Source organism: Pinus tabuliformis, chromosome X (genome assembly GCF_031772625.1).
Source record: "Pinus tabuliformis cultivar Carrire ecotype Pingquan chromosome X, CPIR1, whole genome shotgun sequence".
NCBI lineage: Eukaryota > Viridiplantae > Streptophyta > Pinopsida > Pinales > Pinaceae > Pinus > Pinus tabuliformis.
The window spans coordinates 61784128-61793694 of NC_142308.1; the positions used below are offsets into that span (position 1 = coordinate 61784128).

The following is a 9567-nucleotide window of genomic DNA, read 5'->3' on the forward strand; positions in this document are numbered from 1 at the left end:
GGTTTGTAAAAAATACAAAGTAAGTGGTCCAAACTCTTGCCCAGCAATATCTTATGGATTTAAAAGTTTTATTTATATAGTTCCATTTACAAGTTTACTTATAGTTTCTATCGAATCAAATCGAGGCAAAAAGCTAATTTGGTAAGAATTTTACTCAGAAAGAACTGAATTTTTCCACTTTGCCCACTTTATTATTATCATTTTTCAACATCAATTTTTAAATTCAGACGGCTTGGAGAGCGTTCGGGCGACTGTAAATCAAGAAGAAGAGAACTCGAAGAGTGGTTGGCGAATGGTTGTTTAGGATCCAGGGTTGTTTCTCATTGAAGGAAAGAAGATATCCGCCAATCCCTTTGAATTGATTATGGTGACCTGCTGAAACTTGGGACAGCTCAAGGTGCGAGATGGCGAGTCGATCGCGGGTGGAAGCGGTGGTATCAGTGTTTGTTACCGTTCATCTCACGAATTACCGGGCCTGCTTCACGCCTTCACCTGTTTCTTCTTTGTAATGCTCCTCTCCTCTTTACTGATTTGCATTCATTCGACCGCTGGCTAATCAGTTGTTCCCAATGCTTGATAAATTCGATCGATTGTCTGCTATTTTTTCGAAAACTTTGGCAAATGTTTGAGATCTCATCAGTTTTAAACACAGGTGGTGTTCGCTATGCCTAAGTACTAGTTTAAATTTTTTTTTTGGCCGAATTGCCACGCATTGTCATGTGAAAATCTGGCTAATTTTGAAAATAATGAATTATTGTCATGGTAGGCCAATGCTTAAATTTGATGTTCACCCTACTTGTTGAACCTAAAATTCATGATTGCCAATTTTTTTTCGCTTTGATAGTACTCCCGAGTATAAGATACTCTGCTTCTTCTAGCATAAGAACTGTACGTATTCATATCCAAAAAGGACGATACATTTGACTCCACATTGGATCTAAAATTACTATACAACAACAGCATAAAAAATTATCATAGTATAAGATAATGTGCTTCTTCTAGCATAGAAACTGTGCTTATCCATATCCAAAAAAGGACGATATATTGACTCCACATTGGATAAAAAATTACCAAACAGCAACAGCATAAAAAATTGTCGTTCTTAGATAATACTAGCTGTAATTACTATCCGTCAGATGCCTATGAAACTCTACAGCAATGTACCAGTTTGTTTGCTAAACAGGTAGCTGCTTTTCATAGAATGTTAATATATGATAATATCTCTTCAGGCAGAGGTCCTCTCTCGGCTGTTTTACGAACACCAGCTTGGCTTCTTGAAGTTCCAGTGCTTTGTAGATAATCTATCTGATGTCTCATTTAACTCTTTGTATACATGTTCAAATGACACAATTTTAAAGATTTTTTCCATTATAGGGTCGAGGATTAAGTTCTCCAATTTTATGAATTACATTTGCCCAATCAACTACCAGTTCCGGAACACCCAATGTCTGGAGTTCTGTAATTACTCTCTCCACTGTGATTTTCAAGAGTAACCACATAGCACATATCTCTGCATTGTTTTTTGTACAGTTATGTACTAATTTATGAGGTGTCACTATAATTATTATGTATAAGAGTTTTGACATTGACATTTTTTCTATATTATCAACATTGTTAGATTTAATATTGGCTCTGTCTCGATAGATCTAGTTTGCAGCATGGTATCAAGACTCAGAATTGGAATCTGTCGAGGGTTAACTTGAACTTGACTCAGGACTAGATTGTTTTGATTTTATATGATTCGGTTTACTAAAAAATACATAAAATATATATATATATATATATATATATTATATATATTTTTAAAGACTTCCATACCATGATTCCAATTTATTAGAGACAAAATATGCAAATTCTACCATGATTCTAAATCATTAGAGACAAAATATGCAAATTCTGCTCATGTTTATACCATTAAGGGTGAATATATCAATATCACTCTAAATCATAACACTTCAATTCTGCTCCAAAAATTCCAAATGCTCAATAAGGGAGTGTGAGGCAAAGAGGGGGTGAGAGAGGTCTATATAATGTGTTTTTAGGGTTTAGGGTGATACAATCTAGGTTTTAGGTCTAAAATAACCCTTTGGGCTCGACTGAGTTGGACTAGTTTGATACTGAAACCCATTGAGTCGTACACCAATACGCTGGTTCTGCATGAAATTGGTCCTTGATCCAATTTTGAGTCAATCATTTTTAAAACACTACGTCGTATATGATGAAAATGCATGGCGAATATCTTTAATCTCTAATAGTGGCAAATTCTCCATAATATTTAAAATGATGAAAAGCACAAGTTTGAACATGGACATTCAATACAAAAAGATGTCACTCTTTTTTAATATCTAGTGTCATCAACAACATGACATTTTCAAATCTTGTTTAACATCATATATATATATATATTTCCCCCAAGTAAACCTTGGGCACTTCCTTGCATTTTGTGGTTGGTAATAGGTGTAAACCCATAACATTGTTCATGGTGCTTTATTGGGTAGGGCATCAAGTGTGGCATGTAACGAAGGCAACCATCCTGGGGGATTGACTTCGAGACCTCTTGCACGAAATTCAAAGCAGTCAACCACTTGAGATAGCTCATTGGCTTGCAAATGTTTGTAACAAGGTTGCTTGGTCAACCATATTGAGATATCATCCAAGTCAATCTTGGATCTTGTTACTTATCCACATGCATGGGTAATCATAGTGAATTTTTTTCTCCAATGATATAGATTTCTAGCCAGCAGCATATATGTTTTTTACTTCTCCATAGTGGATATGATAGATGATGTCTCCGATGCCATGATTATGATGTCACATACTTACGAGGTAATATTTTTTCATTCTTCATAATAGGTGCTATTTCATATATAGGGGTCATCCCAATGAGCTTTGGGAGATTTGTTAAATGGATCAAGACACTCTTTATTTGTGTTTTTTTACCTTGTTTTTAGTTGAACCAAAGGTCATCACCCTCTTCTAGTAAAGTGTGGCATTTCTTGGGGTTGGTTGTAATACTAGGTGTTACACCTCAAATTCTTTGCAATGTAACCTACATTTTTTTCACAAGATGTGACCATTATGATAAGCCAAAAGTGTGATGATTTTGTTGTCTATGGCCATGATGGGATGATTGATGTACAGGTGTTGGTTAGTTGGTAGCCTAGATCCCATACGTGGATGGTCATGGTTTGTCCTTTTAATTCCCACTCTTACAGTGCTTGGTTTTATTGCTTTGGCCAACTATCCCTTGGTGGTGGTAACTCCCATCAAGTTGGGCATTTATGTCCTAGGTAGGTATTTGTGTATCTTGAGATGGATCTACTAGGACACATGATTATGAGAGCTCTGACTACTCACTCATTCTATTTGCCATGTAAAGGTGATTGCACTTTGTAAGGGTTGTCACACCCATGGTTTATCACACCTTATTTTATCCCACAGGGACCTCTTTTACTTTTGTATGTATGACCAAGCTTTGTCCCATGAGCCCTTGGAGGTGATTCTATTCATGCTTTTCAATTTCATATTTCCCAAGGCATCTCATAATTTTTGAGGCATATCACATATATTGAGGCATTGCTCACATTCTCTAAGGCATATATGGGCTACTATTATGCACATTATTATCCTCCATGCATGCCACTGGAAACTCCTTGAGTGCTCTTCTCATTGGGAATTTTGAGCTTATATTTTTGTAATTATTTGGGCCAACCCACATGTGTGGAATTTTATGACAGCCGTCAGGGTTATTGCGAGCATATTATGACTTGCATGGGTTACTTGGGTGATGTTCAACCTTGAAGAAATGACATGGCAATCATCCAAAGCAAACTTCTTGATGTGGACATAGCGTAAAGATATAAATTGAAGACCAATAAGTTGAGCTTCATTTGATGCCACTTACCTAGTTGGGGGTTTAATGACCAATTTTATGATGTGGAGGGCCATTTCCATGCTTCATGGATGTGCCTTGCCTTGAGGTATGGCTGTGACCATTCAGTTGAGACATATTTTGAAGTTAATGAGCATTATTTGACACTTTTTATGTAGCTGTTTTGAAGGAGACGCCCCCCTTTCAAGCGTTTCATGCATGCCAAAGCGTATTTACTTTTAATTTGACTTAGCTTCCTTATTCAGGTGGATGACAAATAATTTTTTGTTGTTACCTTAACCTAGTTTTAGGAATTAAGAATGAGGAGTTGTGAGCCTCATCTATAAATATAGGCACTCTCATTCCAAATTGTTGTGAATTGTTGGAGAATAGGCTCAAAAGCTATTAATAGAAGATCTTTCTTGGTGTTTTGGTGTCAACTCCTTTGAACTCTCTCTTTCTTGGTTCTTTTGAAGATATTGTTGTGGATGATTTAGGACTTCTACTAGCTAGCAAGATCAATCCATTGAAGGGAAATCTTTTGTCACTTGGAAGGAGGATGTCTAGGGTTTGTTTCTCTCACATTCTCCTTGGTGTGGTAAGTGCTCAATCTCTTCTTTTGTTTAGCTTTATGCTCCTTGACAAGGGTTTTAAGTATTCTTTTCCATTCCATTGTTGATCTTGTTGGTGAAGGCTATTCCTTTGAGGAAACCCTTCTTGTAGGGCCTTGGTTTTCATGACTTGTCTTGATTAGACAAGGGATTATTTGGTCTCTAGACCCTAGTCTCTTATTCTAATCCATAAGCATAGAATAACCAAATCTTAGAGGGGCATCTAACTGTTGATTTTCGGTAGCATCGGATGTGCTCTAGCCATGAAAATTGGTGGGCACGCCAAGGCACATGAGATCTCCAAGACCCATAAATCGTTTGGGGGAAATTCCACCCGGATGGAGAGATATTAAAATAATTAATATTTTTAATGAGACCCTAAGTCTAAACTTAGGAAGATTAAAATATTAATGTGTATTAATATAATATGGGTGAGAAAGTTTTAATAACGAGAATCAAGCCAAATCTAATCTCAGCTGTTGATTAGGACTTAATCTCAGCCATTGAATCGTCAACAGGAAAAGTATAAGAGGAGGCTTGAGGGTCAGTTGGAGATACACCAAGTTGATCAAGAATTCGATTTCTGGGGCAGGGTTTGCTGAGAAATCAAGTTAGTGATCTGTTGCAGCGAGGGGCAGTTCAACAGAAGGCTGAGAATACATATTAGAGAGGCAGAGAAAGTGCCAGAGAGACAGCGCAGAGCCTTGGAAGGCTGACACAGAGGCAACCAGGACTAACGCAGAGGCTGAGGAGGCTAGCGTAGAGGACGCAGAGGGCCAAGAGGCTGACGCAGGCAACACAAAGGGCTGCAGAGCTGACGTTGGGCTGAAGAGGCAGCGTTGAGGAATTTTCGTGGGGCAGACTGAGAGTTGGTTAGCTGACGTAGAGCCATAGAGGGTGACGCAGTCTCTGGAGCAATGTTGCACGAAGCGGAGCGAAGCGGAAGCGTTTTTTGGAAGCGGGGACGTCGAAGCGTCATTTTCCAAAAATCTAGGAAGCGAAGCGTCCCACGGAAGCGTCTGCTATATATATAATTATATATTTTTTTTTGCATTTTATACTCAAAACAAACATCCCAAATACCAAATTAATTGTAGAAGACATGAAAACATGCATATTTTTGCATAAATCAAGATAGATATGGCATCCATGGTTCCATTTGTAGTTACTAGTATGTACAACCATCATCTATATTCTAGCTATTACAAACATACATCAAATTTTTTAAGCATATTAAAAAACATAAAACATTAAGCATATATAAAACATAAAACATAGAGCATATTATGATTTATCTAGCAAGTGGAGCAACTGCCAACATTTGTCATGTCAAAATTCAAATAATAATGTTTACAAAATATGTCACTTGGTCACCGCCAAGCCAAAAAGGTTCAAAATTCAAATTCCACAAGTCTACAAGTCTAATGAGTAATCTATGACAAAAAGTAGTAGATTGTGAATATTCTACTAATCTCTCCTCCTTCCACCACGAATAGAACGTGGTGGTGGGCCTCCACGTGGTGGCAATGAAGAAGATGGTGCCTGTGGAAATCGTAGCACTGAAACTGGATAAAGAAGAACCCCCTGCTATTGTGTTGAATCATGGAACCTAGGAACCAAGACCAGATGGGTGGGGGGGTGGCATATCAACACGGTCATCATCATCCTGGAATCGCTCAAAAAAATTCATGCAAGAAAAAAACACTAGTTAACAAAAAAATAAAAATATGAATTAGAGAAATGCTTTATAAATGGAAAATTGGAAAATTCATACCACAATGGACATACCTAGATAAGAGCATCCTCTAATTGCTCTAATTGCAACACTCCATCCTCCAAATTGGGCTCCTCTGGATTCTTGTCCCAAATCAACAAGTCTTTATTAGACTTTGCATCTTCACAGTAATGGGACAACAATCGCAAGTTGTAATGAACATAAACCAAGCTCTCTGCTCGGTCTAATTCAACCTGTTCCTTTTAACACTGTGGATGAAAGAATAAGAGCACCAACACCTCTCTGCATAAGAAGTGTTTACCACCTGTGATAGCACCCGCAATGCCAAACTCTGTAGAAGTGGAGTACCCCCTCCATGCATGTTCCACCACTCAAGAGCAGAAAAAGTCTCTCGATCTTTAATTGCATGCATGCTCCCAAATGGACCAGTGTTGAGCGTATATAGTTGCTCACCTGTCTCCGTACCAATGCAGTCTCCTCCTCATCAGGGATTAATTTACTCAATGCAGCCATATATTTTTTGTTGAACCTCTTGATCTTGGTGTTGTTTTCTCCTGCTTCCCCCCCAGGTGCTGGTGTTGAAAGCCATGATGGATGATAGTATTTAGGTGTCAAAACATAATGCTAATGTATGCAATGGAACATTTAGCATTTCCCATTGGTTTTCCACCTCTACACGAATATAATTGTACAAGGTGGTATCTCTAGGCTCAACAATGTCTTTAATCTGCCCCAACATGCTATCCATTTGCTCATACACCTCCCCAATTACTGGTCGATCTGAATCTGCAAACTTGATCATGTAATAAATTGTTTGGTGAATTGCAAAACATATTTAACCTGTCCCCAAAAGTAACTATCAAGAACAGTGTCCTTAACTGCATTAGCACCATCTATGTCAGTGTTAATTTCATCCCATGAATCAGCACACACCATATTAGTTAAAGCTTTCTCACTTCACTCGCCGTCTAAAGGTGAGGTAATAACTAGCAAATCTTGTCTTTGCAATTTTAAGCAACTGCAACTTGGAGTAAGTGCCATAGAAGTAGTTTACCCTTGTATGCCGTGTGATGAATTTAATGAGCTGCTTCCCTCTCCTGTAAACCTCAGCAATCCACCCCACATTCTTTGTGTTTCACATATCATGCATCAAAAGGTTCAATGTGTGAACCAGGCACCCAGACCAAAAGATGTGTGGATGAGTACGCTCAATAATTTTTCCTGCTGCCTTACAATTTGCTGCATTATCTGTGATCACTTGAACCACATTATTCGGACCAACATCTTTGATTGATTTCAATAGGAGATATGCAATGTTTTGTGCAGATGCAGTGATGGAGGAGGAGTCATGACATGCAATAAATACTGCACCACTAGAAGAAACACCAAGAACATTTATCAAATGTTGGTTTCTAATAATTGTCCCACCCATCTAATACAATGGATACCCCAGAAATCTACCCACTCATTTGTAAAATGTGTCAAAGCTCTTTGAACCTTAGCTTTTTCTCTTTCTAATAACACTGTTCTAGCTTTCTCTATAGTTGGGCCCGGGCCTTATATCCTTTTGGGGCTTCATTGATGGCCTTTACCATTTCATGCCAATAGGGAGAGCGAAGCACATTGAATGTACACCGCAAGCACAAAGAAAACGGACTATCTTTCCACCACATCATCCCTCCCAGCAACATTAAGGAATCCTTATTGTTCTTCTACCTCCAGAGCTTGCAGAAGTACCATGAGGAGATGAGCAACTACCAAATTAGAGGTTGCACTTGATTCAGAATGAGTTTTTTGTTTCTTGTTTTTTTTGTTGTGTAGCCATCTCTATTTTGGATGTATTTTCTTCTTTCTTCCAGTTGAAATGTTTGGGCAAATTTGTACCCCCACAGGACCTTTTTTTTATCACTGTCCAGCACCCCACAAAGATGCCTCCTCAGACGGGTATATGAACCACAATATGGTTTTCCTCCATGACAACCATGAGGGCACACAAATTTGTAAGATCCACCACCCTTTCCCCCATCAAGTTTGGTCACATAGTTCCACAAGGGTGTTTGATGTAGCTTTCCCATCTTGTGTTTCAGTGTCCCCTTCAGGTTCATCCCTTCTCTTCAAACCCTTCCTCCTCATCATACATTGGATAACTCATATTGGGACCATCACCACTGTCCTCTTTTGTTTCTTCCCTCTTATATCTTATTCACCTTTGCCATCATTAAACCAAGAGTGGAATGATACATAGAAGCCAAAAGAACACCATCTTGGAATTAGAATATAGGTGGTGGACAACCTGTAAATAAAGGAGCAAGTAGAAACAATGGAAAGAGTAGGAGAGGGAGGAGAAAAATACAAAAAAATTGTCAAAAAAATAAGGGAGTTTGGGTTTGAACTTACCTCTTTAGCTCTTGTAGATGAAGTCCTCCAAGCTCTTGCTCCAAGCTCCTCCTCCTTCTTCACTCCTCCAAGCTCTCCTCTCTTCTTCCTCTCCTTTCTCTCTTCTCTTCTCCTCTCCTCTCTTCTTCTCCAACTCTCATAAACTCAAAGTGAGAAAATGAGGAATGAATGGGGGCTTTATTCTTTTCATTCCTCACCTTAACCTCACTCTAACCTCACCCTAAACCACCCCCTTAATGCTAAGTTAACATTACTTAAAAAAAAAATTAAAAAAAAAGTGTCCTTTTTCCCTTGCGCGCGGCCTGCTTGCCCGAAGCGTACGGAAGCGTGTGCTTCCTCCTCCGAAGCGCGCGCGCTTCTTGAGGTCCGAAAGCATCGTACGAAGCGCGCTTCGGAGGCATGGAAGCGGCGCTTCCGTCCAGTGCTTCGGAAATTCCAGGAAGCGGCTAAAAAAGCTGAAGTGACGCTTTCGACGAAGCTTCCTAGGCACTTCGACGAAGCTTCCAAGGCGCTTCTGTATGGGATGCGCTTCGGGCTTGGAACTGGGGGGGGGGGCGCTTCGTGCAACACTGCTCTGGAGGGTGACGCAGTTCCTAAGGGTAGCTTGGAGCAGCTTTCGTTGTCCAGCTAAGGGAGCAGTCGAAGTCACTGTGAGGCTATTCATCCAGTTGCTGATTAGCCGGAATATTTGTCTCCGAAGAAAGGTACTTCTGCCAAGGAAAATTTCTGAAGGGTGAGCCATTTTTGGCACCCTAGTTGTATTCAGAAACTGCATAATAATAAAACCCTCATATCTGCTGCATTGGTTTTCCCGCAATTGGGTTTTTTCCCGGTGACGATTGTCCAAAAATTACCGTTTGTCCCTTGGTGTCTCAGTTATTTCAGTTGTTTGATTTGTATAGGTAAAGAAGGTTGCATTCCATTGTTTATTTCAGTATTTATATTGATAATTA

General features: G+C 39.2%; 1 protein-coding gene across 1 annotated transcript in view; it reads left to right on the top strand.

Moving 5' to 3' along the window:
* The first annotated feature begins 463 nt into the window (after nt 1–463).
* LOC149138329 (TLC ATP/ADP transporter) overlaps nt 464–9567 on the top strand; it is a 272205-nt gene continuing 263101 nt past the window's right edge. Inside the window, exon 1 of the mRNA XM_089447588.1 lies at nt 464–505. The gene's annotated coding sequence lies outside the window, so the exon portion shown is untranslated. The remainder of the gene's footprint in view (nt 506–9567) is intronic.